General features: G+C 42.0%; 1 long non-coding RNA gene across 1 annotated transcript; it reads right to left on the reverse strand.

Moving 5' to 3' along the window:
• Positions 1-641: 641 nt before the first annotated feature.
• LOC147825299 (uncharacterized) lies at positions 642-7,021 on the reverse strand. Its single transcript, XR_015440906.1, has 2 exons — positions 6,930-7,021; positions 642-790 (listed from the first exon to the last, which is right to left on the reverse strand). It is a non-coding gene; the product is annotated as an uncharacterized LOC147825299 (long non-coding RNA).
• Positions 7,022-9,576: the final 2,555 nt, after the last annotated feature.

A 9,576-nucleotide genomic window follows, 5' to 3' on the forward strand; every position in this document is an offset into this window, starting at 1 on the left:
TTCCTAATTCTATAAATCTCATGTACAATGTATTTCAACACTGCCTCCCAAAAAGCCCAACAGTTGGACATCACAGTTTTAGAAATTGTGGAAATTGGGTCAAAGCTGTTAATGTTAGATTGATATCATTTTAAGACACAATTTCCTAGGTGCTATGGCAACTGGGGTCAGAATATGGGGCACAAGCATACATTTTAGGTAGAGCTCAACTGGTTTAGATAGTGCACAGTTACTTGTTATTTTTATGAAATGCTTCTCCATTACATATACACAGAGTAACTCATTTGATGAGAAAGCTGATGTGAGAAACTGGGCTTCCTAATTTTAAACCCCAGTATGTGTCTTGCTGATCTTCTGCCCCAGTTCTCCATAGGATCTGTAAGAGCAAAGCTGAACAAACTTTTTTCAGACAGCCAGTTCTGCCTACCAAAAACGAGAGATAAGAGATGGGACTGAATTACTTGGGCTCTGTTAATCTTTCCAAACACAGATAAGCCATTTCCCTCTTGGGCAGAGAAAAGGAGGCAGGAGAGATGGGCCAGGAGGCCCTAGGAGTGGGAAGGTGTGTTCTGCCCTACCATAAGTAGAGATTATATGACTTAGTGTAGGTGAAACACTTCGGGCCTGGTATAGAGTCAGCATTTGATTAATGGAAGTTCTTTTAATTAAAAATCTACAGTTTTTTTTCTGGTTCCAGCTCCTCCATTAACTGTGTGATCCAAGGCAAGAGACCACATCTGTCTTGTATGCTGATAAATCTTCAGATGAAGACCAGTGCCTTGCATAGTACCTGCAAAAAAAAAAAAATAGTAATAATGATGATGTCTATTGAATAAATTATCCTCTCTGAATTTGTTTCTTCATCTTTAAAGAATTTGATCTTGATGACATTTAAGTTTCTTCTTTGTTCTAATGATCTGATTCTATAATAGGAAGACTCAGCAAGTCTGTTACATCTCTGAGGTCTTTCTGGTTTTAAAAATAGAATGATTTGCTGCCGGCATTGGCATTTAGCTTTGTGTATTGAATTCCAATATTTAGAAAGGACAATTCACTTAGAATAGCAATATATGTAATTCTCCATTAATGTTTGGTTTTTGTTCCTACTCTAAATATGCTAGTTAATTTTAATAAGCATTAGTGTATTCTTCCATTCCTTACCACATTTTTTTTAAACTTTCATTTTGGTGTAATAAAATGCTTGTCTCCAGGACTTAAATGTCACACAGCTTTGCTACTGTAAGGTGGTGTTTTCACTTTAAAAGTTTGACTTTTAGGGAACAAATTCAGTGTTGCCATACTTCCACTTATTGCTTTAGAAAATACTTTCTTGCTTACTGACACAAGAGCAAAACTATTCTCCAATTGTTACCATATAATAGATGAGAAAATAGGCTCAGATGATAGTATGTCCAGAACACAACACTAATAAATTGCCTAGCCTAGTCCTGAGAATTTTTTAAGGTGCCTTTGTATTAAGATATTGGTACCTATAATCATAGGCTCCAATTTCCATTATAAATCTGAAAGCTAATGGGCTTCTAAATGAGCACACACAAAACATAACAGAATTTGGAACTTTTTCATTAGAAAATACAAAAATTTTTATTTATATCAGGGAGCAAAGACAAATATCCTTTTAAAAAACACCAAAAGGCACAGTGAAAAATACTGCATTAAGTGAACTCAGCAACTCTGAGAAGGTTTCTTTGACTCAGATGTTCTTTATGCCCTGCTGTTTCAGTTTGGAGTCTAAAAGACTATCTACTTTGTGTCTGACTTATTTTCCTGTCAGACAGGAACTGGAATTTGAACTTTGCTCTCCAAAAGCCAAAGGGCAACTAATTTAGAAGGAGACTCTCAAAATCAATGATGGTTTCTTCTAGTTTCATTAATTATGTCTAAAGTGATTAAAGGATTTGATTCCCAGATAACCATGATCCTGCTTGCTATTTTAACAAATCACATTAATTTCTATGCTTAGGTCTGATCACTTGTAGCATTCCTAAGGCAAGTCTGGATACATGCAGCATTCCAACCCTGAGTGCCTTTTCAAGTTTCCAACAGAATCCTGTGCTGATGAGTGATGATAACTTTATTGTAGTTGCCTCAAGGTGTGGAAGTTGTTTTCTGTGGCCTAGACAAGGCCCAATCCCTCCACTTGTTGAAACATCTGCAAATACTTTGTTCATTTCAGAGACATCTGACCACAGCCAGGCTCCCATCTGGATTGCTTCCTTTTTCCTTGTTCATGTAAAACATCTATAATCTGGGAAGGTACTCATCAGGAGAGAAGCAGGAAGGCCTGGGGACTAGAGTTCTGATGGGTTTTCTCTCACATTCATTAATTGATTCATTCAACCATCATCATGTATTAGGTGGTATTTGCAATGCAAATATCACCAAGCCATAGTCTCTATCTTCAAACAAGGAACAATCTATTGCAGGCCACATTTGTCTCAAGGTGGGGATTATGTGTTTATAGTAATAAATTAATTCACCAAGGGTCTTCTATATATAGATCCACAAGTCTTTTCATTTTCTTATTTTTGGAAGCCACAGAGTTTATGAAATATTTTACTTGAACTCTTTAATTGGTTTTCCCACTTTAAAGCCACATAAAATTGAAAGCAACATTCTTTAAAGGCTTTGATAAATACTAGACATTAATTAAATATCATGGAAATCTTTGATAAGTGAAATGATAAACGGTGTAGCACAGATAATCAGATACCTTCATATGTCTCATTTGCTTTAGGCCTAAGTTGTTAAGTTACAAAACTGATTGTTTAATTATCACTAGAAACTTTATTTATTGATTGATTGATTTGATACTGGGGATTGAACTCCGGACCTTTTGCTTGCAAGGCAGGCGCGGTGCCACTGAGCTAAATCCCCTGGCCCTAGAAACTATATTTTAAAATGTGTTAATTCATTTGGATCATTTTATGCCCCATACAACATTAATTCCAGATTTGTACAAATTTGCACATTTTAATGTTGAACTCTCATTTTATTACACAAAGATTTAAGTAACTCTGTTTCTGGAGTAGTCGAACAATAATTATACCTTCAAAGCACTAAGAGATTTAAGGTATATACAGGGTGTGGCTCATCCACCCAGGATTTCAAAACCACATGGTTCTTTAGGTCCTGTTGGGGCTCATCTATTTGCACATCTCCCCTGCAGAAGTTTGTACTAATCAGGTCACTACATCCTGACATGGCACTCTACTTACTGTTTGTACCATGATGTAATGTCAACAGACTACAGGGAAGTTAGCAACAGGAAAAAGAAAATGTTTTAATCCCAAGGCCATCCCCAGGATTCAGGAGGATACACACCCTATATCAAATCATCTGATATCAAACTCTATAAATGAGCTCAGCCAAAGTGTGCAGCCACATTCTCTGACAACACTCCACAGTTGCAATGCAAGACTGAGGTAAACTGTTGTGAGCTGATAGTTCTTCCATTTTGTTAAAATTGAAAAGGCAGGTGATTGTTCTATTATTGCTTTCTTTTTCTGCACAACATTTCACACAGCATCATCATGGCTTGGCTGGTCTTAATTTACATAGATATGAATTAATCAACACCTTGGAAGGTGATTGGGGTTCACTTTTTCTTCAGCCTTGGATTCCCACTACCCCCAACACTCAGAATTCTGTCTTGAGACCAGAGCAGACCAATGCTATTAAATACAACAGGAAAATACGTATCAAGGGACATGTTGCCTTACAATCCTGAAGAACAAAAAAAAGCTATTGCAGCTTCATGGTCTTTTTGTCAAATCTGAAGACAACAAACCTTCCTAAGGTAGATGAAATGCACCTTAGTGGGTGAAGCTAGGACTGGAGTTCAGTGGTTGCCACCTCCCCTTATGGTCCACCAAGCACCATTATGCAGTCAGCAATCTGAATAGCTACATGAGTCCTGGCAAAGACCATGCATAGCCTCAACATGATGGGAGAGGGCACTGAGAAAGAGGAAGTAACTGTGATAAGGAGAATGGTAAAAGTATTGTGTGCTTTCGTTTTAGAGTTTTCTACACAGAAGAGATGAAGGATGGGCACTTGACTTCCTGATTCCAGCTCAAACTACCTGTCCTATCCTGAGCTTTCTTCTAAAAAGTCCTATCTGTGTGGTGCCTCTCCTTTTCCTCTCAAAGATCCTTTACTAAAAGCCTCAAACTAGACAATTTCATGTTTACACATACAAGGAGTGTGCAAGGTGTTAGTATTCCTAAGGTGATCTTTTTTTTTCTTTTGGTACCGGGGATTGAACTCAGGACCTTGTGCCTGTGAGGCAGGTGGTGGAACCACTGAGCTAAATCATCGGCCCTTGGGTGATCTATCTTTAAAAAAAGACCAAAAACATTTAAACATTAATAATGTTTTGTTTGTTCATCGTACTACACCCTAGAACAAGGCCTGACACACAGAGGCTCTCTTAATATGTTGAATAAACTTCTAACCCTAAACCTTTAGTCATTTAGCAACACAAAATCAGACCAAGGAGTTCCCTTGCCTTCAAGGGCCTATATATTAAAAGAATCAAGATATATCATGCACTGGTCGAAATTCCCTATGATGAATGTTATCATTATGTATATTGAAAATGTACCAATAAATTTTTAATAAAAGGTTCTACATATTAAGAAGTCATCAAAAATTAAGTTTTCTAAGCACTTCATGAGCTGGGTCTCAGCTCAGAAAATACCATCACCACAGATACTACTAAATAGCATACTAGTTCTAGATATTATTATATATATTTCTTATGTATAATTCTATTACTAATATTAGAGTAATACTGATTATTTCAAATGTCCATTGCACAGCATGAACAATGATACTGAGCTTCCATAGGCCAAGTATCTTGTCAGGATCCAGCCTTCTATACTGTGTGTTAGTACTTGACTATGTACAATTTAAAAAACTGGTGGTAAAGTTGCAGACATACTTTTGTAATTTTAGGTATGACAGTCTTAACAGTGGTGTTACTTATACTAGCTGAATATATCATCTTCTGTTCCTCCTAAAGACTCAAAGCACTTGTGGTAAGGTACTGCTCGCCCCACCTCTGGTGAGACAGGCCCTTGTAAGCCTTATTTCCACCATACCAGGATCACATGTGAGTCAGACGCAGGGCTGGCACTACTCCCTCATGACAATTTAATTTATGGCTCTAGCCACTAGAGAATACTGCCTACATATTAATTCATTCACTCATTCCTTCCTTTAATATATGAATTTGATAGTTTGTTAAACACTAAGTCCTTACTGAATCCAGATCATATCAACATTACAATCTGTATAAAAAGAAATTCTCATAAATTCAGAGCAGAGATTTTTCTGTGCAGTGTGACTAATCCTAATGGTTACACAGTGGCATACCTACCAATGAATCACATACATACTAAGTAAATGACTTAAATACAAAAATTTTGCTGAGGCTGCAGCTGTAGTTCAGGGGCAGAGCACCTGCATAGCATGCAGGGCCCTGGGCTCAATCCCTAGAACTGGGGGAGGTGGGGTGTAGATATGACTCTTATGGCACAGATGTTATTCACGTATCTATAAAGGCTGGATTTTTTTTCGATGTTTATCTGGCACACAGCTGAATACTTGCATTTTCTAAGTCTAATTAGAAAATTTTTGCTGTATATTGTCGATTTGGTACAAGATGTTCAAGACCATGAAAAGAAGACTGTAATGGCTTCTTCATGTCATAAATTGAATTATTTCCAGTTCATTTGTCCTTTTAAGTAATCTGACTGTACCCTGTGACTCTTACTGAACTCACAATTATTCCTCTTGCCAAACCAAGCCTCCAGACTTGCGTGTATAGATTAAATTTCATGCACAAATATGCAAGCTGTGTCTACTGCCTGTTAAACGAAGTAACATAAGCAAATTAAAAGCATATTTTAATGACTTCTGAGTTCAATGTTACAGTTTTTAAAGTTACCTACTGAGGGTACAGAGTAGAACACTGATTCACAGCGGTGATTTTCACCGTGCGTCTCTTAAGGTAACTTCCTAATAGAATCCATCCCCTTGACCGTGCAAGACCCATTTTGTTGGGCTTTCTCCTGGGCTCTCAGCTGCCTCGCCGTCCCCTCGGAATATTTCTGACGCCCTCACCGGCCCGGCTTGGGAGGGGCTATTCCGCCCCCGGCTCCCTCTATTGGAACCGGCGCTCGGGGCGGCGGGGCCACCGAAGGAGACGCTGCGCCCGGCCTGCAGCGGCTGCGTGACTGGCTGCATTGCCTGGCCCCGTGCTGCGGTTATTCAGGCTGATCTCATCGCCTCCCGTCACGACACGCGCTTCCCCTCGCCTGCACGCCTGCCCCGAGCGTTCGTGCCAGCGATGCAGACGCCCCTCCCAAACTTATTCTTTACAAGACGGGCCCCAGATGTCACCAAACAACCTGACCTTTCAAACTGCACGACCCTGCCCCTCACCGCCCCGGGAAGGATAGCTACCACCCCCTTCCGCCGTCTGGCGAGGGGGCCGGGTCGCAGGCGCCCCCCCGCGCGCTCCGGACTCCGGGGAAACGGGGCTGAGGCGGGCGTCCCTTGCTGGGGCTCCGCGCCCGGCTCGACAGAGCGGGCGTGGGGCGGGCGCCGAGGGCACTGGGGGCCGAGGCCGAGTCCCCGCCCGCTGTCCCCTCGCCCTCCTTCCGAGAAGTTTGCCGTTCGACCTTGCAGATGGAAACGACGGCGTTCAGACGAGGGCGTCGCCCGCCCAGGCTCCCGGGAGCGAGGGCATCGGGGCTGCCCGGAATCGGATTCCTCGGCGGATTACGCGGCCCAGTCGGCACGCGAGGCGGGCCCCGGGCGACCAGGAAGCCCCCGGCGCGCACGAAAGCAGCGAGGGCGGAGGTTGGGGGGCTGGGGGCGGGGCGGCCGCGTTGCGTGACCTGCAAGCCGGCGGCCGCACGCACTTCGTGCTCCGGGCGGCCCTCGCCCCGCGGGCGGCGCAGGTGCCGCTGGAGGCCGGCGCCCGGCTGCCACTTTACAGCCCCGGCGGGGAGGGCAGTCACGCTATATTTCAGGGACTGGGACGGAGTTCGCGGAATCTCCTTGTTATCGGAACGTGGGTAGCGTTGGGTAATAACCGCTCGGACAGGATGTAGGAAGCGCAGTGGGAACAGAGCTGTCCCGTCTGTAAGTAATCAAGCCGGGGAAACTTTCCAAGGAACGCCTCGGGCGGCGCCGCGCGCACTGCGGTTCTTGGGACAGACAGAAAGGAACCGGAGCAGAGAGGGCAGCTTTGGGAAGCGAGTTTAGTCCACTTTGCACACATACCAATAAGAATAGCAGAGTCGTGATGCTATACCTGTCGTCATTCCTCCCAAAAGCGTTCTGCCCGGTGTTTTATTTTTAAAGTCATTGATGCCGCATTTCCTTGGAGAGACCTCGTTCGTGTGGTGACGTAAAAGCCCCAAGGGCATCAGACCCCAGAACCTGAGTTCTTTCTCAAGAACATGTGAGCAAAATATTTTTCCAGTCAGGTATTTACAGTATTTACATAATTTGAAGTTTGTAGATTTGCAGATAAACTGTGTTTGAAAGGCAAAACAAAGATGACACTAAGATGGCTTAACACAAAACTACCCCCATTTAATTGAAAGGTCGAAAAACTCGTATAGTAAATTTTCTATTTAAACTTTGATTTAGGGAATTATGTTTTCTCATTTATTTTCCGATTAGTACACACGCATACACACATTTTTGTTACACAAGTAACATAATTCGCCAGGGCTAGAGTACATGCCATAAACTCCTAAGAAGTTTTTTATTTGGCTTTTTTCTTTTTTGTAGTATTGGGGATTGAACCCAGGTCCTTGCACTGAGCTACATCTCCCCTCACTGCCCCCCCCCCCCCCAGGTCTTGCTAAGTCACCCAGGCCACGCTTGAATTTATGATCCTCCTCCTTCAGCCTCCCAGAATACTAGGACTACATGCCTGTGCCACAGCTTCTAGATAGCTTTTTTTTTAATGCATTTTCTCAGGCATGGTGTTGCACTTTTGTAATTCCAGCACTGAAGGAGGGTGAGACAGAAGGATTGGTAGTTCAAGTCCTGTCTGGGTGACTTCTCAAGGACTTGCCTCAAAAAAATTAAAAAAATAAAAAAAGACTCAGGATGTAGTACAGTACTAGAGAGCTCCTGGGTTCGATCCTGAGTAGTGACACCCTCCTTCCAACAAAAAACCCCAAAAACTTTCTCACACCTTTCCAGTTGTGGGAAGAGAGACCAAGGATCACTCATTAATCTTTTAAATGTTTCTCTAGCTAATTATGATTGTCACTTCATTTTATGTATGCAGTGTTTACTTTGCTCAACATACTTTTTTTTAGGTACCGGGGATCAAACTCGGATCCTTGCGCTTGCGCAGCAGGTGGTGAAACCACTGAGCTAAATTCCCGGCGCCATACTTCCTTTCTTTGGGATAGGACTGCCCTTCCTCTGTGGCTTCTGCTTCTGCCTCTACTTCTCTGGAGGTGTAGTTAGAAAGGGAAGTGTCATTTGTCTGGTCTTTCCTATTCAGCCCCGTGGTTGCTCAAGAGGCACAGACCTAGCTCAAAGTGAGCCAATTACAGGACCTGATTCCTGGTCTTCAGGGCTTGGCTTGTAACTCAAGGTGGGCCAAAGAGGACCATTTTCTGGCATTCTTCTAAGTGAAGCTTGGGAACAGAAGCCACCTCTTCGTTTTGGTGGCTAAAATGGACTATCAGCTGCCAACTGCTCTGCCGCTGCTTGGCTGTCACTGATAAGAGAATGGAACCAACTTCCATTAAGTGGAAAATTTGAAAGATGGAGCTTCTCTATGGCTTTCTAGAGTTTCAGTGTCTATATCTGAGGTTCTCAAAACAGTCCTGGTTTCCTGAAGTTTTTTAGCTCCTCTGTTGATTCTGTCAGGTAGTCTTGTAGTGCAAAATGCATTTACAGAAATAACTAATAAAATGTATATTTAGAATGCTATTTAGAATACATCTATAATACTATTTTAACTTGCTCCCCCCAACTGTATCAAGACATTCTCATCATCAAAGGACTACATCAGCCTTTCTATCAGTTGAGCAATCTTCTTAGAACAAATCAATTTATTTCACATTTTGGAATTTACAGTTTTTAAACATTATAAATAAGACGTGTGATGGATACTGAATACATGTGCTAATAAGAATTTTCCAAAGCTTTTCATAACCTTCTTTTGGAGCCTCTTTGGTCAAAGTCAGGCCATTTGCTCCTTCTTGACTTAATCACTGGAAGGGGCAAAGGAGTAGCAGAAGTTCTCACTCCTGGATTTGGGCTATTCATATATGCTTGAGGGGAGGAGGGAGGCCAAGGAAGTCTGGATTCCTGAACAAAGGGAAGATGTAATTATTTTAAGGAGTTTAAAATGTAGCAAATGTACTAATGCTTTACAGCAGTGCTTTAGAGTGCTATTGGCTCTACACCCTTGTAAAATAGGCTACTATAATAATTTTAATCTTTTAATCTTTTCGATAGATTTGACAGTAACTAAATATTTTATATCAATAGTTTACAACATAACCT

The sequence above is a fragment of the Heterocephalus glaber genome, unplaced genomic scaffold (assembly GCF_053883595.1).
Source record: "Heterocephalus glaber isolate CG9 unplaced genomic scaffold, H.glaber_assembly_v1.0 deba00001504, whole genome shotgun sequence".
Lineage (NCBI taxonomy): Eukaryota > Metazoa > Chordata > Mammalia > Rodentia > Bathyergidae > Heterocephalus > Heterocephalus glaber.